This window comes from Camponotus vicinus, unplaced genomic scaffold (genome assembly GCF_025532165.1).
Source record: "Camponotus vicinus isolate PSW18456_S1 unplaced genomic scaffold, iyCamVici1.0 SCAF_3, whole genome shotgun sequence".
Classification (NCBI taxonomy): Eukaryota; Metazoa; Arthropoda; class Insecta; order Hymenoptera; family Formicidae; genus Camponotus; species Camponotus vicinus.
The window spans coordinates 22,306,898-22,333,831 of NW_028141967.1; the positions used below are offsets into that span (position 1 = coordinate 22,306,898).

At 34.7% G+C, this 26,934-nt stretch overlaps 1 protein-coding gene across 2 annotated transcripts in view; it reads right to left on the reverse strand.

Annotated features, from left to right (window-relative positions):
- LOC145968767 (pfs47 receptor-like) overlaps positions 1–26,934 on the reverse strand; it is a 70,897-nt gene that overhangs the window by 39,382 nt on the left and 4,581 nt on the right. For both annotated transcript variants that reach the window (XM_083094532.1, XM_083094531.1), the window contains exon 4: positions 16,347–16,597. The gene's annotated coding sequence lies outside the window, so the exon portion shown is untranslated. The remainder of the gene's footprint in view (positions 1–16,346; positions 16,598–26,934) is intronic.

Below are 26,934 nucleotides of genomic sequence, written 5' to 3' on the forward strand. Positions count from 1 at the left end.
AATCCATTAGACATTCGTCTTCTCTTTTTCCGCGAGATAGACGAGATATGGGTACGATGGAAAAGCCGATGCAGAAAAGGAAGAAAAATCCGAGACAAGATTCATCGAATAACAGGACAAAAAGAGCTTGGCAAATTAAAGTATAGAAATCTGTGTACGTTTCTTCGAATTATTATATTTTTATCATGATTTTGAAGAATTTGAAGAAGAGATCTTTCCTCCCTATGCGTCATACTATCTAATACATTAACAGTTTAAGGATGTAATATCGTTAGATAAAAAAGTCCTTACTTCCTTCGCTCCTTCAATTAATTGCTTACTATACAAATGATAGGCGGAATTGCCCCCGCAAGATCGACGTTAATTACAGGTCGTAGCGTAAGAGATCGTAGTATATTGTAGGTCAGGAAAACGAGTGAGAGAGCAACGAACTTTACTAATACAAGTACAAGGCGTCACAAAAAACTATCGGAATTTAAAGTCAGTTTTTTATACATATAATGCCGTAATTTTTCAGGAAAACGAGATCTTTCTTACATTTTTCATCAAACATTTAGCTACGATCGAATAGAATAAAATAAGACATTCCTTACTGTTATAATAAATTTAATAATAATATCTCAATGAGTCTCTAGCCAATCCAAATTTCTCTACTAAGTTTCACGAAGTTGCTACAAGAGAGCGTACGATGTACAACAGTTCCTCTTCGCTGAAACGGTTGGCCTGTTAGTAAGATTCCAGAACTAACTTCGGCAACAACTTGTGCGTTTCCACGCTATACCTCTCGTGTTATTCAGATATATTTTCAAATATATTTTCTATATGTTTTTTGATATTATTTACATATGTATGTGATTGCATATTGTAAATGTATATGATATTATGTGTATTCTGTAGTTTTAATTTAATAATTGCAAAATATTCTTATAAAAAATGGTCATTTTAAAATTTGTAATATTTATTTAAAAAAGAAACATAACTATATATTTATAAATCTTATTTATTATTTTCGTTCATCAAATAATCTCTTTATTTAAAAAAATTTTATTAAAAAAAAATTTTTTTATTTCCACAGTAGACTAAAAATTGTACAAGCGAAACTTGATTTTTCATAAACAAGAATAATACATTTAGTGTTTTATATATGTGTACATATATATAAAATTTATTTTTATTCGATAATATATAATATTTTTATTTGATAATATATAAAATAAAATATCCTAATTCCTTAAATTTGTAAAGAATAAGAAATATCACTAAATTACTTTACTTTGTCTATATTGTAAAAATTGCATTATCGTCAAATATTCTAGCATTTTGATATCGTAACACCTATATGATATTATTAATAGCGATATTCCATAACTAAATGTATTTTGCGAACTTTGCTACACAAGAATCAATTATCCGACAAGAAAATGATCGATCTGCGACAACGAATGGCGGGAATATAGCAATCGAGGGAATCGACACAGAAGCGGGCACGATTAGGGTGCTTCAAGGACTCGAACAGAGGGGAGTTGCATTTGTCACGGCTGTTCGGCTCTGTGGAATTGTACGCGTATTGCACGTTTCCTTCTATGTTCTCTCTACACAGAGGCCTGCAAATGACAGCTTGTTATGAGAATTTTCGGGGAAACATGAGCGTTGGGTTCATGCTAACCACCTAAAAGATCGCTTTCATATACAAGGATCGCCATAGTCAGTACAAATTAGTCCTAAGAAAACACATCTTTTTTTATCATAGAAACATTTTTTTTTTTTTTAGAAAAAACAAATTCTGCTGCACAAGATGATTACTAACGATCCGGGAGATATTCTGAACAAAAGCGGCGTAAAAACATGAAACATCGCGACGAATTGAAATGCGTATAAATGTTGAGGTGTCTATCAAAAAGAATGCATGGAAGCTTGGAATAGGAATTGAAAACTTGGGAAGTTTTCAATTTTCATGATGATTCTTGAAATAAGATAATTATAATAATTATAAGGTATATCCTTTTCAAGAAACTATATAAAATTCCACTATATAAAATTTACATATATATATATATATATATATATATATATAATATATATAATATATATATATAATTACTCTGGAGTATCAAACTACATTCACGCATTGTGAATACTATAAAATATATATATTATTCAGAGATAAAATCTCTGAAAAGCAATATTATTTCTGATAAATTATGATAGCGATATGCTATCTCGTAAGTTGATATTATGATAACATCTGTCATAGCATATAAGTCTAATTCATTTGTATATTCTTGTAAGAATCGGCAAAATAATATGATTAAATGCAATGATATAAGCAAACACGTATCGTGCACGCAAAACAAACGTTTATAATTGGAAATTCAATATAGACTGTTTGCTAACGAGATATTTTCAAACGATTCATGTGCTATTTGTAATTTGATATTTCACATAATATAGTTTCGTTGCACAAATAAAAAAGTTTTCTTCACTTAATTAGAGACATCTAGAAAATGATTCACGTCAGTAATATCATGAATTCTTTCAAAAGCGTAATGTAAATTTTATTTAGAATTTTAAATAATTCATTAACGTTTGTTTTTCCTTTATTATAATTTTGAGGCATATTTTGACGAAGTTTCCATTCACTAATTTAAATTCACCGATGAATACATGCTGCCCGAGTTTTTGCAAACGAAACTTGATTATCGCAAACAGTAAACATATCGATTACAAATAAAAATAGAAATTCGCCACGCAACGATCGTATTCGTCAAATAAATAACTCTCCTAAGAAGAAAAATTATGATGTAACAGCAACGTATTCCAGTATAAAAAAACATTTCAAATTTTAACTCTTTATATAAAAATTAACAATTCATTATGTTGATCGATACAATATCAATGTTATCCCAAATGTATGTATTTTACACGTACAAATATAATATAATAAAACATTTACAATATAATTAAAAAAGAAAGAGTGCAAGCAAAGTTGATAAAACTGTGAGAAAGTTGATATAATTTGTTATCTCTTTCTTTTTCTAAACAAATCGCGAATTAGAAATTAGCGTAATGCGCAAAACAAGATCGATCCAAGATATTTCTCGACAACTGCCGTCTCATGAAAGAGGGGTCCACCCCTACAACGCGATAGTAAACGCTGCATCCTCTCGAGTTTGTTTCCACCCCTCGTTTGCCCCCAGGAGCCCTTGGCCTCGCTAAAGCTCCTGCCACCTGCTAACCCCTGGCTCGCCTGCGACACGTCAATATTCGCTATCCACCCTCCGAAAACCAGCCCCACCATCGCCGCCATCCGCGAGACCAAAGGGGCGCAAGCGCTCTAGAAAGACCAGACTGCATGGAGCTAAATTGCCGGAGAACAAAGCGCTCAGATACACTCGTACGAATGTCATGCACTCGATAAAGGCCGGTAGTCTCATTTAAGGATCATCATTTACAAGCGATGAGATGTGAGAGAGAGAGAACCTTGTTATCAGAAAAATCTGTATATTTGCCTTATTTCACGACATTATATTATACAATGGATATATATAATAGTTTTATTAGATCGAGGGTGAAAAATTGATATTTTAATGACAAAACCGGTTTGTAACTTGTTTGCATAAACTGGTGAAGTTCTATGGAAATCAATAAAATTCGGTACGCTACTAAAGCAAAAAGAAAAAAGAGAAGATATTTCTACATAAAATTATATATATTCATTATATCTACGCAAACAATGAAGAGTCTGCCCATAAATTACTAAATAATTTTAACGTTCACTTTTATTGAAGATAATTTACTCAGCAAACATGTTCGAGAAACCAAAAAGTCATTTGGCATTTTCATTGCGATCAAAATTAATATTAGTTAAAAATTAATACTAATATGCTTTGAATTAATACTAATATGCTTTAAATTAATGACGTATTATACGTCATTAAAATGTTATTAAGACATGTTTAGACGTCATCATGTTGCCGGGTAATTTATAATCCTCTGTAATTTCTCAACGAATGATTGCGAAATGTAAATCGAATATGGAAATGTAAACTAGTTTATAATTTTCTCAAAAAAAAAAAAAAACAATCACGGTGGAATAAACAGGGAGAATAATAACGCGTTAATTTTCGCTCTAAATCCACAATGATCCGTATTAACACGCGTCTAACACATAGACGCGTTAAGCGCGATAATACAAAAGTCAATAAGCGGAGCATATAATCGAATATAGAGGAAGCGCTGTCTGTAATCAAATTACAAGACCAAATGCAGCATTTGTATGCATTAGTATCGAACTTTGGCGAGTTTGGCTGCGAGTTCGATTAAAACTCAGTTCATAATTCACGAAGCAGATGGAACTTAAGGGTACTCCATGTGCGCTTTAAATAAACATTATAATAAATGCGGAATAGAGAGAGAGAACGAGAAACCAATAGCACATGATGTTACGCGTGATGTTATACGTTGGAAACGAGAAATTATTTTTAAAAAAATAACGAGGTCCTATCCATTTCATTGATTTAATATTGTGTCGCTATCTTCGTGATTGTTTCGAGTGAATTCTTCGATTAATTGTGTTAAAACAATTTTCGAAAACAATCATTAAAAATAATTCTTAAAAAAATCTGATGTCTTTAAAAAGATTAAATTATCTGATGTCTTTAAAAAGATTAAATTATCATTGAGTAGTTTCTTTTTCCATCTTACTTGCATATAATAAATGTTATACATGTTATATGCGCATCACGCGATATCGCAATTTTTCGCAACAAATTGATTATTGCATTTGAGATACGATATTCTTAAAATAGTAAATTAAAATGCATGTAGTAAAATTGATTAAAAATCTATAAAGAAGTTTTTAGAAGGGGAATTTTATTTAGTTATAGAGAGCAATTTGTCTTCTTCTTGTCAGTAAGATAATATGTCATTTTTACGCATAAATTGAAAAAAACTTAAATGACCGAATAAATAAAAATTGCAGCAATTTATGCAGATAACATACAATGAAACGAATTTGAAAAATTTTCATTTCGCGAAAAAGTTACTTGGCAATTCAGCGCATCTATCTCTCATTTCTTGGCGATTTAACGCAACTATTTCTCATTTTGCAGTGCAATAAAATTCTGTAATTTTTCCGGCAACACGCCAAGAATACTGTCGCGTGCTGGTTATTAATTAAAATTATTTTCGTTGCCCATAAATATTGTGTGTATATATACGATGGACAATAAATTAAGAAAGTCATTTATATTAAGGAACTCCACATACTCTATTTACTAACCCGTCGGGGGAGAACAATTATTTACATTCAAACAGAATTAGCGTCAGGAAAATGAATCGGCGCGAACCAGTGTCGGCGGAAATTCTTTCTCGGAAGTGCAACCAGCTGACTCCGACTAGGCTATTGTTGTATAGTGCTTTCGAAACGAGCGACTCGAAACAAAGCGAGCGAAATAAATGGCAAGCCTGGTATTTTCTAAGCTTCGAGACTCCATAGTGCATAAGCGAAGGAACAGTTCATTTTTCACACGAGACAAAAATTTTCCGAAACGTTACAAATCGAGAATTATTAGTTATTTTACACGCTCACGTTTTACCTTTAAAAAATTTTAAACGATCTACCTCTAGTATCTTTCAAGAGTTATAGTACCTTTTACAATTTGAAAATATTAGTTTCAGCTGTAAGACAGGACAAATACATCTTCAGTTTTAATTTCTCAATATAATGAATCTTATAATAAATTTCACCGATTTCTACGAAGACAATCATATTTGAAGAAAAAAAACCGTGTAAATCGTGAACAAGTTATAAAAATTTCCGTCGTTCTCAACAATCGCGACAATGTCCTTTGGGAAATTGAGACGGGTGCGGATTAAGAAAGCTGCGGGATTCGCGGTAATCAAAAATGAATTCGAGTCGCGCTTGTTTAATAATGATTTCACGCAGAATGGATCGAAGAAATCCCCGAAGCGAAATCCCTGTTCGCACGAGCGGTAAATATCGCGAGGACGTACGAACCTGCGCCCAGGTTCGCCTCACTTCATCTCACCCTCACCTCCGCACCGCCATTGCTACCCCCCTCCCTACGGGGTTCCGCATCCCCGCCTCGTATCCATCGCCTCGTCGACTGCTTCGTCGACTGGCGTCAGCGCCGTCAACGTCGTCGTCGGCGTCGTCGTCGTCGTCGCGGTATCCTCGTCGACCCAAGTCCCGGTGACTGAGACCCCGACTCCGAAGAGCGAAGTTGCACGAGCGCGCCACATCCGCGATATCCTCGCGTAATCGCGCGCGCTTCGATAAACCGGAAGTGCGAGGGAGCTCGGTATATATCGGTCAGTTTAGTGTTATTGTTCTATTATTGTTAACGAGTGTTTTCCACTTTGTAGCGATAAGCGTTATCGGAGATCTGAAGCGATACTTGACGAGCGAAAGAGATTTTCGATCCAGTCACGGTGATTTACAGTCTTGTGTCACGTGGCGAATGTGACGGAAACGCGTCGTCGCATGGCTGATCCAAGGTATTTATATTTGTTCAAGATTTACATGTCATATTATCGTATATTTTTGCTAATTTTAAATTTATTTTTATTATCTGATAAAATTTTTGTCAATTTTCACCGATTGTATCTTTGCGAAAGGATAATTAATCGGTATTTAAAAAAAAAATTGATATTTTAAAATGTAGCAATATATTATAATGTATATTATATGTGTATTAAAGTTTCCAATTATATCAAAACCTTTTAGAACATCAGATTTCTTAATAAATTTCAAGTTAATTTCTTTTTAGCGAAAATTTTTAAAAAAAAGTTTATATGTAATATAAATATAAATATTCAAATTTATAAATTTATTTCTAATTTACTTAAGTTTAAATTACATAAATTGTTGCAACATGCATCACATATATATTTATATATAATATGTCATTATTGTACATATATTCGTTAATTAAATCTTAACATCAACTTATAAAAATTAGATTCCTTTACAAACGTCCAAAATATATAGGAAAACGTGTAAAATCACTAAAAGATCACGAAATATTATAAAGGATCGGTTTTCGAAGTAAATAATTCAATATAAAAAGTTCCGATCTCTCTTTCAAAAGGGAAGAAAAATTTATGGAAACTGACTCATTCGAAACTATTTTTGGAAACTGACTCATTCGAAACTTTTAGTAAATATTACATTCCTCCGTACCGTTTTCTTACCCACGTATCCAGTCATCTCCGATATACTTCTCTGCCTGACCCTTCATCTTTGCGGGTATCTCGTCGTGTAACCAGATGCACTTCGGCCGAGCTATTAATATGAGAACCCTATTTCGGTCTGCGGTGTGTTTACAAGTTTGAGCTTGCCCCGTACGAGAAGCGGAAGTACGGTGGATTCGCTTCTGCATACGACACGTTGGAAAGTCACGTTTAACCAAGTGAATGACTGCCCGTCGTAATTTCCCTGAATTAATTAAATCGCGCTCGCGCTGTCGGCAAACCGGAGTTACGAAGTCGCGAATAGAAGCACACCAATCAACATATGGCTAAAGAGCTAAAAATGTACGAAGAAAAATGCTACTCTAAGAAAAGAAGATATTTCATCACAACTAGCTTCACATAATGAATCGTTGTTATTTGTTACGATTTTTTTCGAGCATGAAGAAGGATATGCAATTTGTAATTAATGATAAAATGATTAACCACGAGAAATAATGGGTACTTACAAAAAATTGACATTAATGTTTCCATTAAAAATATGAATGTATAAAGATACAAAGGACATATAAATTTTTAAATCCACTAGCAAGTGAGGATTTTCGGAGCTACTCCGAATTGTGGATTCAATATCATATGTTTTTATCCCAGTTTTAATAAATAGAAAGAAATAATTTAATATGAAATTTTCATTTTAAATTCACGATTTCAAGAAAATTAAAAATAAATTAAACGATATATTTCATGTATTACTCGTTTTTGCGAGGACAACTGACCATCAATCTCAGCGCTGCTTTCCTGCTTGTGTTCTCTCTATCTGCGCTCGCGACCCAAAGATGCCGAGTAAGTGGTTGCGTAATGTACAACGGAGGAGAAAGTCAGCCTTACGAAGACTACGAAGTTCTGTTTGTGCGAGAGCGCAGAACGCTGGTTCTGTAACCATGATCGCCAAGCGTTACACAAAGCGCAGATTTCCATCGCACACTTTCGACGGATAAAACGCTCGTGCGCCGACTGCATTATCCCGTCCGCTTATCTCTACCGTCGAGTGCTCTGAAAATACGCGATTCGTACTTTGACGAACGCTTTGTTGATTTTCCTCGTGGAACTGGAAGTTTCGATTGTTAAAATAACAGGCTCATTTATGTACTCCAGTCTCGAATAGAAATACTTTACAGAAATCGCGCCGAAAAACTATCTTGTTATGTTAATTTTTTTATCATCCCACGAAAAACATAGCAGGATGAGACAACTTTCGATATTCTACTTTAAAAACTTGATTTATATCGCAGTGCATGTAAATATCTTTACAGCTGATAAAAGAGAGAGAGGACGGAACTTAACTCGGATATTTTCCAATCCGCATATAAAATTGTATAAAATTGAAATTGTATAATAAAAGTAAAAGCGTATAAAATTAAAATGTTTCTTTTAAATTAATTAACGAATTACGAACAGAAATTCTATCGTAGTATCGCGTGATCGAAATGCACACGAAAATAATAATTAATGATGCAATAATACCGATTATTCAAAATGCCCGCGAGCGTCACGGTGATTAATCAAAACTTTCTCGGAGCGAGCACATCGATGGACGTTTCCTGAAAAATGTTAATAGAAAGAGGGAAGACGCGTATTTGTTAAAACGAGAACGCCGACAAGACGCTTTTGATTCAAAGACAAAGCTCGCTTTGTCTTCGTGTAATCGTGCTGTACCGATCTCGATATGGATGACGCGGTTGTGAAGAGACGGTTGCGCTTTTCCCACGAAAGTACACAGCCAGACCTGCCTTTTTACCGTCAGATATTCTCGCGGCCGTAACGATCCTCTCGTAAAGAAGTCTTTAACTCGAGCCGGATAGCTTGTTAATATATAGCCGCGCAAAAGAAGAAACGGAAGATTGTAAGGAGTAAATTTTGCAGCATATTGTGTTCCGCGATCTAAAAATAGTTTTATATAATGCATACACGTACTATAAAATTATTAAATTAAGAATGTAATATCATTATTTTAAATTAAAAAAATCTGACGAGATAATAAAATTTTAAAACGCATCTCGCGATTATTAAATATACATCTTCTCGATTTGTTAATATCGAGTTTATCGCGTCCCTTGTCAGAATTTATATCTCGTAATATCTCCACCGTATTATTCACTTTGAACACCTTTGTAAAAGCAATAAAAGCGTTTCGGAATTGTCGCGTCGAAAGAATCTTGATTTACGATTTAAAGTCATAAATTTTTCCGAGGATGAATTCCGAGAGAAATGTTTTACGCGCGCAGGATATCGCGCATTTTTCATCGAATGCAGATTTCTTGATAAATTCGCAGTCGAGTTTTTTTTCTAACGAAAATCATAAATGGATGCTCTTTAAAGAACATCTCACCTATTTCAACAAGAAACGAATTCATACTGTCTTTTAAAATCCACGTGAAATTAATCCAAGAACTAATTTTCCATCTTGAACTATGATGCTCGCGAGCTGCATTACATATTTAGTTCCCACGAATATGTTAAATAGTTGTGAAACTAATTTCAATACGCAATTTAATTTGCTAATATGCCCGGGAGCGAGTCGGTTGCCTTTGTCTCAGTCAATGTCTACCGGGACAAGAAAGGTGGCCAAGACTAACGTAGCGCTATAAGAAGTAGCGCCGCAGGTAAAAATTGCATTTTCTCATGAAAGTCGGATGAATCATATGACCGCGGTCGTCGGCGGCGCAATTCCTCGTCTTTTCTCCTCGAGGTTACGCTCCTAGCCTCCCGATTACGGAGCGGCGTAATAAGATTTCGCCGTGTGTTTCTCGCCCGCTCGCACCGCAAACTCGAGAGAATCCCCCGAGAAAGGAGACCGCCCGCTCCGTAATTGCGCTCTCGATGAGTCGCTAATCCGCTGTCGACCTCACGGCTGAAATTGTTTCAACAAGCGAGCTTATCGCGATCGGAGATGACGACATATTTAATTAGAATTGAATCGACGATTTCGAAAGCGCGTTAAGTTGCAAATATTGATCTTGAGAAGAATGCGACGCAAACTTTGTTTTTACTCCGCTTAGAAATATATTTTGTAATATCGTCGTAAATCCAATTTATCTGTGCTTCTGTGTTTCAAAATTATCGAGCTTAGCAAACATGCTACTTGTATAAATTGATTGAGATATTAATAGATATTTTCATCATCGATGATGGTGTATATACACTTAGACCGATTATGAGAATTGTATGGTTTCTACGAAGAGATCCTCTTCAAGATCCACATACTTTCACTCTTTTACGAGAATCAGAATCTCTCACGATAGGTAAGTATTTTCCATAAATCCGTCTCTCGTGAGAACCCGACAGAGCTTCCTCTTCGAATTCTCAGAACGGCGAGATATATCTTGACGATAATCATCAATTTTCGAGATCATTGACTTTTGCGATTTGACAGATCCAATGCTTTGGCGTGGCTACCTTTTGTTTTATAAGAGGGGACTGAAAGCTTGACTGTTATACGTTATGGTTTATTCGGGAAGCATCTCTCGTTGAGAAAGATACGTGATAAGGTGCCGACGACGACGTAAAAGTGCTATCTCGACGAAACGCGACACCTCGTCGATATCTACGTACGTGTAATAGGTGTCGATGCGTTCCACGGAAGGTGAGATCTCCCCCTCCTCTCCCCCCTCTTCTTTGCTTCTCTCCTATATGTATCTTCTCCTCTTTCAACTTTCGATCGCATTCTATTTTATGCGTCGACGAATCTAGGTTATCGCTTAGGCGACCATATATCGGCCGCACACCTATATCGGTTTCTGCACCTAAGAGACATCTTGAAATATCGCGGTAGCCATACAAGCTTCAAACAAATTTTTTTGATTTTTTAAAAGATTATGTTTGCTATTTTTAACGTATTTAATTTTAAATCGAACAATCAAAAAAAATATCATTAACAATAATTTGAAGCGATTTTCTAATCAAGTTTACCGTAATGCTCGAGGAAGATTTACCGAAAAAAGTTTGAAAATCTCTCAAGACGTGAAGATGGAGAGACGAGAAAAAATTCGTTCAGCGGTAATGTCTTCGCTCTTTACCTTCTCAGACAATTTTTGCTAGAATCGCTGTAGATGCTTTTCACATAATTTTGCCAGACGCTTATTCGTCTCTGTCATTCGGATAACATGGGTACATTCGAGGAAATTTAGTGCACTGACAGTATGTTACTTCACTTATGAGCCAACATTCTATCTCGATGATAGAACACATGGAAAACGCGTTAAAATTATGCTAACTCGTAGAAAATCATCGACATACAAAATGTTTTCTTATTATTAAATAATTATTCGAAGAGACATTGTTATTTAACGAATACACGGATTGCAATCAAAATTGTCAATTTACTACTACAAATAAATTTCTAATTTTATAAATAATATATATTCATTGCGTTTTCTTTTGGTCATTCAGTACTTTTTACAAATAATAAACAGGATTCAATTATAATAGAAAACACAAATCTTATTTATCCAACTTAGATTTTTTCAAACACGATGATTTAAATCTTCCAGGCATTTATATTAAAATAGTATTTTATATATAATATTATTTCTACATTTTTTAAATTAGATGATTCGATTCGCACGACACAAAGTTCACTTACAATTGACTACGGATCTCTGGAATTGCGATAGTTGGTCACGGTAAAGCGGCACGAAACGCGAGGCGCAAAGGCATGAGGAAACTTGAATTAATAAAGCAAAGCTTAAACATGAGAGAGAAAGAGAGAAAGAGAGAAGCAGAGAACCAGTGGCCGCTCATGTATTTATAGATCGTCTTGCAAGTAAGCCACTTTGGTTGCATTCAATTACGCTTCTTCCGTGTCGTACCGATATGCCCATTTTGGCCCAATCTCCGTTCTCCATTAACTCGATCGTTCGACGGCTCAATTTAAATCGCTAGTGCGGTTATCGACCTGAGGAAAAAGGATATAAGACATTGCGCGAATACGCAAATAATCTCATTGCGTTTTTTTCTGTGAAACGAACCGTATTTGCGAGAGCTTCGTCGAAAATAAACGACAAAATTATAAAAAGAATTTCTCTATAGTAATCTTGAAGATGCGCTATTTTATGTTTTAATCAAATTAATTTTTTTCTAGAGATATCTCGTTTATATCTTATTAGAAAAAGATAATGGTTTATAAAAAAGATTTAAACGATATTCGAAAAATACAAATTTAAATTATAAATAATGTTATAAACAATATACTCTACATTATTTCATTAGCACAATTATTGAAATTATATATTATTTGTATATTATTTCTATTGACCGAAAAATAAAACTCGAATACTGTTATGAAGTAATGATGATTGACTCCGTGAATTTGTCATAAAGGATTTTCGTTTAATCGAATCGTTTGCGACTTTTTCGATCCACCGTATGGTTGAAATGCAACAAACTTAATGCACTCGGTTACAACCGTTGGTGTGGTAGACTACCGTTGGTGGAACGGTAGACTACTTGTACACGAGTAGTCAAAGTTTAAACCATTCGCTCTCTTTAGAACCTCAAGTATCCAACCGAGTGTTCAGCCAAGTGCCTCGAGTGAGTGTATACTCGAAAGCGGCCAGAAACGCAGGAAGAAAAAACTTGCTTTTATATGCCCTGGGTTCATGTTGTTGTAATTTAAAGTTCGTTTCCGCGTAAATTCTTTTTTTCAGCGAGTTTCAGCTTAAAGAAAGGATCTGTTAGCGCGCCATAAGATATCCAACAATGGATAAATGGAGAGCAATTCATTTCGTTCCGTTCTTCATTTTCTTTCCGTTGCTCGTTTCTTGCGAAAGATCGGCGAGAGCGAAAGCTCGGAGAACCGCGAGAGAAAGCTCGGAGGTTAAATCTACGCAAAGGAGCTTTCTAACCGAGTGCATGATTAATGCTTGGCAAACTTAACTAACCGCCTCGCCATCGCTGATGTGTATACATTACGCAGCGTCAATGTAACAGTAGAAACTCGCCGTTCGTAATATCGAGAACAGCACTATTGAGATGAAATGGTTGAATTTGTCGTTATATTTTACGAGCGAAATATATGAAAGAGTTAATAATAATTTTTGAGCATGTTTGCCTCATATACGCAAAAATTAAATTATAAAAATTCATAAAGATGAATTATAATTTATGAATCCATTCAGCTTCTTTCTGAATAAAATACTTCTAAATTTTAATTATAATTTCAATAAAGTCAATTTTTTAGCAGCTTTAATTATTTCCAAGTTTTTACTAAATTACAATTTCTTTAAATTGAACAGAACCATAATATATTTTTGAACAGATTAAAACAATGATAATAATTAAATTAGCAGTTTCCGAGAAAAATAGATAAAAGTTCAAAAATATCATTTTACAGGAAAGCGTTTCAAAGATTTTCATGTGACTTTTTATATGTTTAACATATTTTTAGGTCCTCAAACAGGTATATATAATATGTCCAAAAATTATTTTAAATAGCTTAAAATCATTTATTTCTTTTTTAAAACATAAGAAAATAATTTTAATTTTTTGCAAATACACCAATCTCCCAATTAAGTAATTTAAGTCAACGTATAAAGGTTTGTATTATTATTACTGAATGTCTAAAAAATATACTTTTATTATGAATATTTTAATATTCAAGAGAATATTTAATTTGTATAATATTAATATTTATTTTTCTTAAATATATATAAATATTTAAAGGATCATTAAATAAATATTTAATATATATAAATATTTAAAGGATCATAAATATTTAATCTTTATTCTTAGATTCTTTCGTAAATATATATTCAGAAAGTATAAATTTTATGATTAATTTATTAAACTAAAACATTATATTTTACGAGTTGAGAATTAAATATATCGCGGTGCGGTAACCACACAATTTTGTACACAGAAAAAAAGGATATTCTTGTTTTGAAAATATATTTAGTTTTAACATGGAAATCTTAAAATGAGATTATATTGCGTTTAATTAAAGAAAGATATAATTGCTTGAATAATTGCTTACTTGAATGAAGCCATTTTATATAATTCAATCGAGAAAAATATATTCTTATGATTTAAGATTTAATTTTCTTGAATGGAAAAGAAACAATGTTAGATAAAAAATAATATTTTTAAATCAAAGATTATAATTTTCTTAAAGTAGAATTAAATAATTATATATTCTTGGAGGTGACAATTACAATATTAAAATAAGACTATAATATTGTTGAAATTTAAAATTATTAAATTCTTCTAAGAAAATTATAAATTGTTGCGTATATACGAAACAATGAACGCGTTAGTTTAAGTATATAAGTTTTGATTTAACACTTTTTTTCTGTGTATGTTTAAAGAGATGTCTAAAAATGCAGTAACTACATATCCCTGTCTATTTAAGGAGGTGTTTAAAAAGTTCCTCTAATTTCGTGACCATCTAAAATCAAATTATTCTCTCGTGGAGTTTCATCAAAATCTCGGGCTGACATGGAGGTTTCTGGCGCGACAATAAAACAGCGGCCCACTTGCGAGGCGGATAACATGATACAGTGACCATGATAAATTTGCGATTTAATGATAACGGAAATGGCTACTTACGTCACGATAGAAGCCAATTAACTTTGCGGAGCACCGACCGAACAAACTGTCATCGTCCTGTAAAGGACAGCGACATTTAGCGCGAAGCGTTGATTAATTAATTCCATAAAGGTCGCACCCGAGATTCCCTTCATCTTGCCACGAAAGGTGTAACGATGTCCTTAAATCCTATCTATCTAAAATTTCGCGAGCTAAAATTTTGATATTTCCGTTCGGATGGCACAATTAATTTTCGTAAAAAAGAAAAAAAAAGATTTCAATAGCAATTTATATTACTGTACTAAATATCTATTATGTAAATTGATATAAAGTGAAGTAAAGAATTAAAACATTGAAATTTCATGTTTTTCACCTAAGAAAAACTTGCATCGCTCACGGCTAAAGTTTCTAAAAATGGTAAGTTTCCAAGGATGAAACTCAGCGAGGCGCAGTATTCTTGCACTCCACCGTGATTACTCTCGCGAACTATGGCATTTAATCTTCGCGGGTAATCGAAGAAGCTTGTAAAAGCAAATCGCATTCGAGGCCTTACTTGTTGGGTACATTGCCTGACGATTGATGGCTGCGCGTAAACGAACCGCGAAGGGAAAGAAAATAGCAAATAGACATTGACCCTCTCTCTAGATGCGCAGATTTTTACCCTTGGGAACTCATACTTCTTAACATTATCGTTAAGTGTACACCATGATCTAATACACACCAACATTCAACTATTTTCAATCTAAGTTAGATAGTCACTTTTTTAGATCACTTTTTATTTTTCCCTCTTTATATCAAGCAAAGAAAAAAATACATATATCAGTTTATTTATCTCTTTATATCAGTTTATTGATATCAGTTTTAGAAATATTTTAAAGCAGAAAATATGTGAAACAAATTTGGTGTCTGTTCAAAAGATTTCCGTAGAGAATATATGAGATATCGTAGTTTTAACAAAATAAAAAAACAGTACACATCAATATGGAGCTCTTTCAGAAACCTATATGTTATCGTGAAATGAGAAACACAATTAAAGAAAAGCAACTGCAAAACGGAAAGCGAACTTGTAAGAATGAAAGACATGGGAACTCGCGGCGAGGTCAAAGGGAGAAAATAGCAAGACGATTTTTCAAAGAGCTTTCGTGCGAGAAAGCTACGAGAAAAGCTTCTCTCAGGCCACGTGGAACATAGAACCTTCTTTTGTTGAGAACGTTGTTTCGTATAAACGTTAATGATGTTTATCGAATCCGTCCGCGCGAAAACTATTATTTATGATACAGATAAACGCGATAACTCGACCAAATCATTTATATAAAAATCCCCATCGCAGCAAAAATTTATAAATCTTACTCTATTTATATCCATTACGTTGGAGTATCTCTGAGATTAAAAGAATGCGGATGATTGATAAAATGATTGTTTCGTTTAAAAAAGATGATTGTTATTACGTAACAATATTATCCGCTAAAATTAATTATTTGCAGGCATCTATAGACCTTTTGTCTAAATGTAATGATTCAATTTACTCACCAGTCTATTTGCATCGAACTCACCGTGCGAGTACAAAACCGCTGTTGTCGCGTCGCGATGCGCAGTATCCCGGATGTATTTGCGATGTGTATTTGTGAGAAAGCTGCGGACAAAATTGCATTATGTCGTCCGGGAAACCGTATCCAACTTTCGGTCCCTCGAGGGCGTAAGAGAATCGCTCCGCAGAAAGACAGTGACGTTACCAATTTAATATCCAATTACATGCGCCGCGTCTATGTCGCATTATCGACCAATTATTTCCATTGCAACAACGCTGAAATCAAAATCAAGCAAAGAATAAAACATTACGCGATTAAAAATGTAAATAATTTAATAAATTTTGCACGTTAATGCTCCCAATTATATTAGATAAAATCTCTCGCTTTTCATTCAAAAAACAGGAAATGTAGTATCATATAAATAAACATAAATGTATTAAATCTGTTAAAATATGTATAACAGTTAATTTAACATGAAAATAAAATTATTTATACATACGCTATATAACTTTTGTTTGCCGTGCCTCGAAGCTCACTGCACTCAATCATAGAATACATTAAATATAAATATAAAACTTTTATATATGTTATACAGTGTGTATGCATTATAATTTATTATTGTTGAACATAAGAAAAATAAAACATCAGATATTGTTATTGCATAAAGGTAAGTGAAATAATCACATATCGTGATATACGAGCATAATGTTGTATATACAGAATCTGGCATAATATAATAATCGAGTAAGAGAGAAGATTAATTTGTAAAAAATTATTTATCTTTAGCATCTCTATTGTGTCGACAAATATATTTCGAGACTAACGCGGATGCTGTTTTCTTATTTTATTAACGTGCCACAGCTTATGTATAGCCACACCGTGCAAATATTGTACAAACGAGGTGCATACTGTAAACACTATGTACACAATGTATGCGTTTCGCGTCTCTCTAGATATAAATATCATGTTAGTGATAAATAAGCGATAATAAATACGCAATTGCTCGGTTTATGTGCGAATTTACACAATTTACTCTTGATGATTGTCTTAAATGAAAGAGCTCATTTTCAAAATGGGCTTCAGTCCGATTTTTCGATCAGGTTTACTTAATCAGTTAGAGAAAACATATTTATTTTAATTGTTGTTGAATGTGGAATATTTGACATTCTTTATTTTCGATGTTAATATGATTACATATAAGTTTTCTTTTAATTTATTAACATTTTGTGAATTTTGCGTCGTAGAATGTGTCACGAGTTATCGGTCGGGAAATGTGTCACTCGCACTTCGTTTTTTCTCGCTATTCGCGGTTACACGCAAATGTCGGATATCTTATCTGGAATGATGTGTAAATTCGCCTTAATGCAAGACTGAGACGCAAAGTGCGAGCGCGTGAGTCCCGTTCGCGTCGTAAACACATTGCCGGTAGAGCACAGGTGGGCGATGCACGTGTGTCTCCGGGGATGATGTCATTACTAGTGCTTACTCTTTCCATGTTAAACTTTTTTACAATAGCAACGTGCACGTTGCTATATACGTCTGTTCGACGTGCACGTCGAACAGACTCGTGAATCGACGTCATTTCGCGAGTGACCATTTATCATCGATTCGAAAATTGCGTTCACTGCTCATCTCGCCTGAGGTGCATCGTGCATTTTCAATTCACGCTCGGAGCTAATTAAAGGAAATTATTTATGATAATAGCCTCTTCATTCTTGCATAAGTTTGCCACGAGTTCCGGAGATCATGATTTAATCATATTATAAGACTTAACTTCTGATTTGCATTCGACATTCTCTCGAAACGAATTTTTATGAGAAATTTAATTTTTTATAATAAACTTGCTATATTGCAGTTAATTTAATGCACGATGACAAATGCCAAGGGAAAAGCGCATCTCGAATTAATCATTAAAGTCAATACGATGCAGAAGCTGTTTCGAAAATAAAATTAGAGTAAAAGTTTCAAAATAGACATATTTAGAACATCGTATGTATTGTGTATTTTGCATCGTTATCCACATGATGGATCGACGCATCGCTCGTTTTACATATCGCACGTTAGAAAGCGAAGGTTGCAAATCCGTAGAAAAAAAACGAGCTGAAAAACGTACTGGGAACAATATACGAACGATATCGAATACGCGAACGGAATTACGATTTATGCTACTTCGCTACAGAAATAGGCCCGACAAATCTCGTGTATGTTCTTCGGGGTCGTACATCATCGACGCCGTCAAAAATTCACTGCGATTTACGAACGTGACACATCCAAGCATACGTATAGACGGGAACATATAAATTTTTTTCTTTTTTCACTTTTTTTCGTTCGCTCCATAAGTACAAAAGCGCGCGCAGGTTGATCCATTCTGCGGCTACACCCATCGCGTCCATGACACGAAATTCATCGTCGAGCACTCCGGACGCACATCCGAAGTGACGTGATAGCAGCCCAGTGGAATGCCGTGGTCCATCCGAAACCTATTGGGATTCCGATCTAAACCGATCAACCACACGTTTCCGGGAAGGGGAATGTTCCGTTTCATGTTCCTCGAGAGTGATCGGTCTAACAAGGTCGAACCATCGCGTACGAGCATCGATCAATTCAATTGTCCAACCGTCTAATCGCGATAATAATAAAACATTTATGCGCGTCGAAAATATATACGAGGATATAAATAAAATATGAAATATCTCGCGGAGAATGTGTTTGATGAGCGTTCATAGAATGGTCAATATACTTCTGATATTGCGCTCGCGCGCACGTATCGACGCCGGCGTGCCGCGTCGCGTCGCGTCGCCTCGCGGCCAGGGTCAACCACTTGTAGAATCCTGGCAAGCGTCTATGTGGCTCGTAACACTCGACCGGATACCGTGCCAAAATTTCACGCGATTACGGCCTTTGTCCCACCGTCAATGACCCCTTAAAGCTCACGCTCGTTATGCTTGGCATTACATCGGCGATCTTATCCGGTAGGCGTCACAAATCTGTCATTAAATCGGACTGTGTTTAAGCCCGCTTGTTGCATTAAGTGTACACCGAGTAATGAAGCTTATCTTTATCTCGTTGTATCATTAAACTCGATATAATAATCATTTTATAAGTGGATTTCAGGAAAAATTCATCCACTTCACCTGTTGTTCCTTTTTCTGCACATTGTCTAATTAAAAAAACAAATCTTACCAAAGATTTTTGCGAATTTTAGCGTTATTTATGAACATGTTACTCTCAGGATTTACGCCGGATTGCCGGATAATTGGCGGATAAATCGTCATTGAATCGCCTTGGTAGGTTACTCTGGTAGTCACGGAAATAGATATGCTTTGGATTCGCGTACCTTTCAGAACACGCACGTTTCGCCGCGCGTAGATAGGTGTTACGTGCGTGGCGTGTGGCGACTATAACACATGTGTGTATGCATCACGCGCGGTGATGTACACGCAAGCCTAAACAACGCGAGCGCCGCATTGCGGAAATTCCAGGACCGCATATATTACTGACATTAATTCATTCTCTTTATACGTACTCGACCATGCATGCATTTACGCGCTTGCAAAGTCTCCCGTGAACACCATCTCATGGCCTTTCAACCGCGGATTCTTTGTTGAAATTATAATCAACAGATTATTAACGAAAATTTTGCGTAAAATTTCTCTAAATGTCAGAAGAATATGAGAGTTAAAGAATTTTAAAGTATTATGCATAACATGATATTTGAATATTTCTTTTTTTAATTTAAATATATTTTAAATATATTTTAAAGAATATTTTAAATAGCCTAATTTTATTCTGTAAAATGTACGATAAAAAATTAATTTCTTTCCGTCACGAATAGCAATGCGTATGTCAATCTCGCTACGTAAAAAATAAATTAAGTATCATTACATCGACGATTAGCGATATTCTTCAAATATTGAATTTTCGCACTTTCATCGCTGCAATTAATCCTATCTCCTATAGATTACGATAGCGTAATTGAACGAAGCGTGAAGATCTTGTTCGCGAGCAATGAACCGCACCGGTATAATTAACTGCGTGCAAGAAAGGTCATGTGGATAGGTTTTATAATCGCGAATGTAATAAGGTTCAATTTCGAGATCCGTTGGAGAATTTTTACGCGCAAATGAACGACAGACATCTATCTCCTTGGATAATCCGAAACGATAAAAAATCGTCTTCGATAAAGAAGGGAAAATCCTGCTCGCGAAATCTTTTTGTTCCTCGAAAAACAAAGTTTCCAATTCCTCTTTCCGATTCCGTCAAATGATTAAATCTCTCAATTCTTTGGCGAGATTTAATAATCTGAATGTATAAGTAGCGATTAAATTAACATCGCCTTTAGTCTCGTTACAAATTCGTAGAATCTGCCAGATATGAGAATTCATTATTCATATTTACAATATTAATAAATAGAAGATATAATGGCTCGTTTTCAATTTTAATTACTGGATTACTGGATTAATTCTCATTAGCAATGCACGACATTCTCTATCTGGAGTAGTATAGATTTGGAATCGGATCGATTCGGATTAATTGAACCGACCTATAATTATATTTACATGTATAATTTGTGTATTACCTAAACTTAATTACACATAGAATTTATGAATTGAATAGTTGACAAAATTGTAATAATAATTATTATTTATACATACTTTATATATTATCTTGGAAATTATGATTTAAATATAATATATATTTTATTTATTATATTAAAACTAAGAAATATATTAATATTAATAATATATAAGAATTAATTACTATATGATCTTCTTTCTCTCTTATAATAATTACAATTTACATTAAATTATATGTATAAATAATGATTTTTAAGATAGCAGAGAAGATATTTGATTAGAAAACTTGAGGAAATTATATCTCATACTCACAACCGTATCGATAGCAAGAAACGATGGCATATTGCGATACAATGCTGCGCTCATATTTTACGAGAAAACTTTATATTCAAAACTTACAGCCTGATTTCGTTAAAAAAGGCGCAATGAAATAAAAAACAAATTTGTGTGCGTAGACGCATCATTGAATACGACTTATAGCTGACATCCTATCGCCGATAAATCTTATCAAATTTGTGAAAAAGCGTTCACTGATGCAATCTATTATGAATATGATATAGAAAGCACTCCCCCACATATGCTGAATAAGCCTATAGCAATCTATTATCAAGAACGCCCCAGATTTCAAGCTTTTGATACATAAAAATTTTCCTGAAATTTTACGAAAATATATATTGATATTTAAAATTAATTTTTTTCTTATATATTATTTAATAAAAAAGTTTATATAAATATAAATATAAACAAGAATACAAATTATATGTATAAACATTAATAAAAAGATATCGTTTTAAAATACTGTTGAAATATTGTTAAACAAATAATTCCATCGTACTTTTTATCTCCTCTTTATCATATTTATCGAAATATTCTGAAAAGAAATTCTACTGTTAAAAACCTAATTTCCGGAACGACATCTTTATCGTCTATTCCAAATGATTCTATGATTTGAAAAATTATTTCAAAACTGCTTGCAGATATTTAAGATTATCTGAAATTAGGAATTAAACGATAAAATATACGATGCTGCATCTGATATCAAGAATTCTGGCGCACAAACGTTCCTAGATAACATCATATTTACGTACTTTCGTCTGTACGTATTCCCATTTAGGATTACAGCCAAGCCATCGCATCGGAAGAAATCCATGCTACAATCTTCCTATCTTAAGCTGCAATTTAAATACGCGTTCTCAGTTACCATGCAGCTTCCGTGAAAATCCCATACAAAAATTCTAGATTCTACGAAGAGTGCAAGAGCGAAACGGAATATATTATACGCATGTACCGTCTATATATCGAACCATGTTTGGAGCTTATCAACATATTTGAAAAACCATTTGCAGAGATAACTAAAATTTTTCGAGAAAAACTTTAAAATATTACAATTGTAAGATATTCATATCGCAATGTGCATACAATCCAGATACAACAATCTTTCCAGATACAACAATCAAAAAGTATACAGCTCCGTCTTTTTTCGATCTAAATTCTCTCCGATTATCATTTTCGTTGCGTTCGTGGAATTTCGATAGTCGGTGGAAAACTAACACGAAGAGATATCTAGCTGATAATTGTCTCTTCTGGAAAGAGAGGCGTGCTGCTGTTGCTGCGTCTTTGCATTCTTCGCTGTTTCATCGCCACGGAACCGCCACGTCCGGAGAAAAGAGAGGACGACGAAGGAGGTGGCAGGTAAACCAGTTTCTCCGAGCCCCGGCGGGACCCTCGGCTCGGGTCGAGGTCCCTCGAGGTGCCCTTCGTTCAACAATTCCCAGGCCGAGATTCAGTCCGGTGTACCTTGCCCTGCACCGCGTCTAACGGTCTGTCTATTGTCCGCTTCGGGGCTTGGGGCCTGAAGGCCCCGAATCGCGATCTGAGCGCCCCAAGAGCACCCTCTTTCTTCCCTCTTCTTCTCCTCGCTTACTCGCACCATTCACGATACAGATGTAAAAATCACTTCGGAGTAATGCCGTAACGAGATGAAACAGATATATTTTGTAATATAGAATGGCGAGAAAAAAATAATCATCTTTTTCTTTTTAATATCTTTAATCTTAATTTTTATTTCGAAATATTCTTACTTGTAGATTATTAACTATGAAGTATAAATTGAAAAGAATTACAAGATTATCAAAATTAATATATTAAGCATTTAAATGTTTTTAAGATGTATTGGTGAAAGATAGTAAAATAAAAGTGTGAAATTTCTTTTCTCGACATTTTCGTCTTTGAAAAATGACGTTTCGCTACAAGTCATTCTTCATCATCATAGACGACAAGATTCATAAGATTACTATTTTTTATGATAGCAAAGAGAGGGGAACATGATCTCACGATCGTGACTGAATGACTACGAGTTCCCTCGTTCAATCGTGGAAGATCGTGATTACGGAAAACCTAAGTAATAGCTTCCTTTGTTGAGATCGGTCTGTCTCTGAGGCAGACTCGTGATTTCACTTTTTCAGAGGGGATCGGAGGTCCCTGGTTACAAAAATAGGCTGTCTACGAACATGTGTTCCCCTCCGGACAAATTTACGAGCAAGTTGCACGTCGATTGTGACAGTCCGATAGCATGCGGTGAAGAATCTAAAATTATTAACGCACGCCGATCGGTTAGGAACCGCGATTATAAAATATTATCGACGAGTAACGCCGAGGGGGTAGATTTTCTGAGATTGGGGAAGTTCCTTCGTCGAATCGCAGCTATCAAAAGATGCATTCGTCCGAGGCAAGTCTGGAACGGAATGCAGTCGACGGAATGCAACGTTGCACGGCCGCTACGGGCAGCGAGACGTATCGCCAGGGATATAATGGTTGTGCCCCGACCAGGAAAGAAGGCGGATGGAAACGATGAGAGAAGGCGAAACGAGAAGCTGGGGAGGTACAGCGAGAGGTGCAGCGTGAGATGAAAGGGAAATGAAGGGTATAAAATGGCAGATATGCTGATACAAGGAATTCCGCGAGAATTCTACATAAAATCGAGGATTGTAACGAGTGAAAATGAAGAGAAAATCTTATGAATGGAATTGTAGACTGACAAAAGAAATCCAAAAAAGTACAGTAGATATACACGTGAAAAAGATAGAACTTGAAAAAAAATAAATTAAAAGTCCAAAGAAGAAGTTTAAAAATACACTGGGAAGTTCATAGCAAAACGAAGTGCTTATCCAATTTAAAACTTATCGAGCGATCGCGAGATAGGATGAAATAAAGTATACAAGAAAAAGTAGAAACTCGACACGAACGACGACATGGACAAGATATAGCAGACTCGTAATTAAAAGCGGAAGAAGCAACCTTGTAGAAAGAGTCGCGGCTACAGGAAGGAGAGAAGAAAAGCAAAAAGGGCAAAATGGAGAGGACGAGAAGGACATTGAAAGAGAAAAGGAAAGGCGACCGCATGATCCGAAAGGGACGCAGACCGGGACGGCCCAACCGCCTCCTCCGTTCCAGCGGAAAGGACGAAAAGGATAAGTGGAAGCGCAAACGCGCGGTGTGGGATAAGAGGAGGTCGACGTATGGCAATGGAAGGTGAAGGAGGGAAAGGCGGGGAAGGAAGAGGAAGAAAAAAGGAAGAGGACGGCTCGTTGGCTCTCCCGCGTCTCTGCGTGACTTCCACGAAGAGGGACCTCCATGCGGTCTTACAGTCTTCGTCTTCACAAGATCCTCCGCTCCGCTCCGCTTGGCATGACCCTGACGAGGGAGAGAGATAGATAGAGAGAGAAAGAAAAACAAAGAGAGAGAACAAGAGAGGAAGAAGGAGAGAGAGAAAGAGAGAGAGAGAGGACTGGCACGAGCATTACGATCTAACTTCGTATTATTATACGCCTTATACGGCAGTGCGTCATATATCACAACGCGAGTCGCTCAATCTTGCCGGGAGTCCAAACTCGGGTCCCAGCCAGGATTCGTCGTCCACTTCCAGTACACGTGTCCTTGGCTAAATTCAATTGAAAACACAGATCCGAGGACATTCACATTTCGGAAGAATAAAGATAGTACTTTTGTATCACCCCAGTACTAACCGTTTGTTTTATTAACTCCGAAAATTATTGAATTCAATTGAATTGCAATTTTATATATAAATATGTTATATATTTTATATATGTACATCAAATATGTATATATATATGTAATGTATCGTTTTATTTACGCATATTTTATGTGTAAAAATATAAGGTATAAAATATAAGTTCTTTTCATATGCGCGATTACTAATACAATTTTTAAAATTTTCATCATAAATTGAATTCATTTTTTTCATATAATTGTTAAGATAAACGATTAATTATTGTTTCGTTATTTTTCTGTGGAAAAAACTGAAAAGATATAATTTTTCACACGATAAAATCTTTTCACTTTAAAAACAATTACTAAAACTCATTTTTGAATATTTCATATTCACTGTAATATTTATTGTACAGATTAATATTTATTATCATTCATTATTCAAGCTGTTTCAAAACTATTAGCGTAACTCTTTAATTGCAACGAATTTAATTTATATTATCATTATATAAAGTGCAATGAAAGATAATTTGCAGCAATATTCATAGTATGGAACTATGAAGTTATTGTTTCAGTAAAAACACAACCACTTTGTTATAAATTTTCATGAAAACAACGATTAATATTTTGATCCCGATACCGAACCAGTTCATGAATGCTTTTTGTTTATTCATAAATTTTCACTGTTTGTTTTTTTTCGTATATTATTTCAATACTTTCTCGTTTTTTCATCGATGAAAACGTAACTCGCATTCGCGTTTACGAAACGAAGAATGCGCCTCGATCTTAACGTTCAATCGCGTAGCTGCATAGAAGGCCGTCTTCGCCGAGGTTAAAACCAGTTTGGTCATCTTCCGAAAGAAAAGCAGCAACGTCAGACAAGGCTTTTCCATAACCAGTTTTACTTGGCCTAGATATCCATGTCAATATAAATATGTCGTTTTCCGATCTAGACGCGCGGCCTTTTAAGGAGAATTCATCCTCACGACATACAAATTACCTTATTGCACGAATGAATTTTCCACTTAGACATCGACGCAAATATCTTAGTTATAACTTAACTATAACGTTGTATGCTGAGGCTCGAACACAAATGGATCGCAAAATTTTAAAACATTCGAGAATTTCAAATTTGAATATTTTATAACACAACGAACAGTCGAACTATTTAATTGTAATGTTCGAAGGTTCAATTGTTGATAATTTTCAAATACCAAGAAAATATATATAAGATTTATTTGTTACAAGTAAAATAAACATATATTTTTTCTTTCTCAGGTCATCCAACTTTGCACTATTTTGTCTAAAATTTAGATTTAAAATATATTTTCAGAATCGAAATATGTAAACCATTTCAGGTTTGAACTTAAAGTTTCAAATTAGAGTCGTCAAAAAATTTCGAGCACTACAATATATTATCTATTTTTTTTTATTTTGCCAGTTTACCGAAACAAACAAATAAATTTTATTTTTTTCAGATCTCAAACATTTAATCACGAAATTCGAACTATTGCAATTATTTAATCCCTGAAAATCTCTGCACTTTAATAAATAAAAATGAATAATAATTACTTTGTAGATATTACTTTGTAGATAAAGTTACATTTCTTTCATTTCTCATCATTTATGTCATGCGGATATATTACATCTATAGGATATATTATATTAGCGTTTGATTTTATCACTTATCTACCTTCACTTTCACCCTCGCATTTTGTCAAGCTGCCACTGAAAAACAAATATCCCGTTAATTTTCGCGGATCAAAGAAAAACAGCGCGGACAATTCATTAATATCCACTCTATTGTGTATAAATGTTCCGGATGAAAAATTGCGCCGACTTCATTGCGATTCTCTCCTCATCTCGCACCTTTCATCAGTGTCTCAAAGGGTTGAAAACGGGCGAGGTGTCGCGGCGTGACCTCGTTGATGCAACCACCGGTTGCTTGCCGGAAATCACTTGCAAGATAGAACAGAGATAATTCTCTCTCTCGTGCCTTAGAGGAAGAATTCTCACAACGACTAACC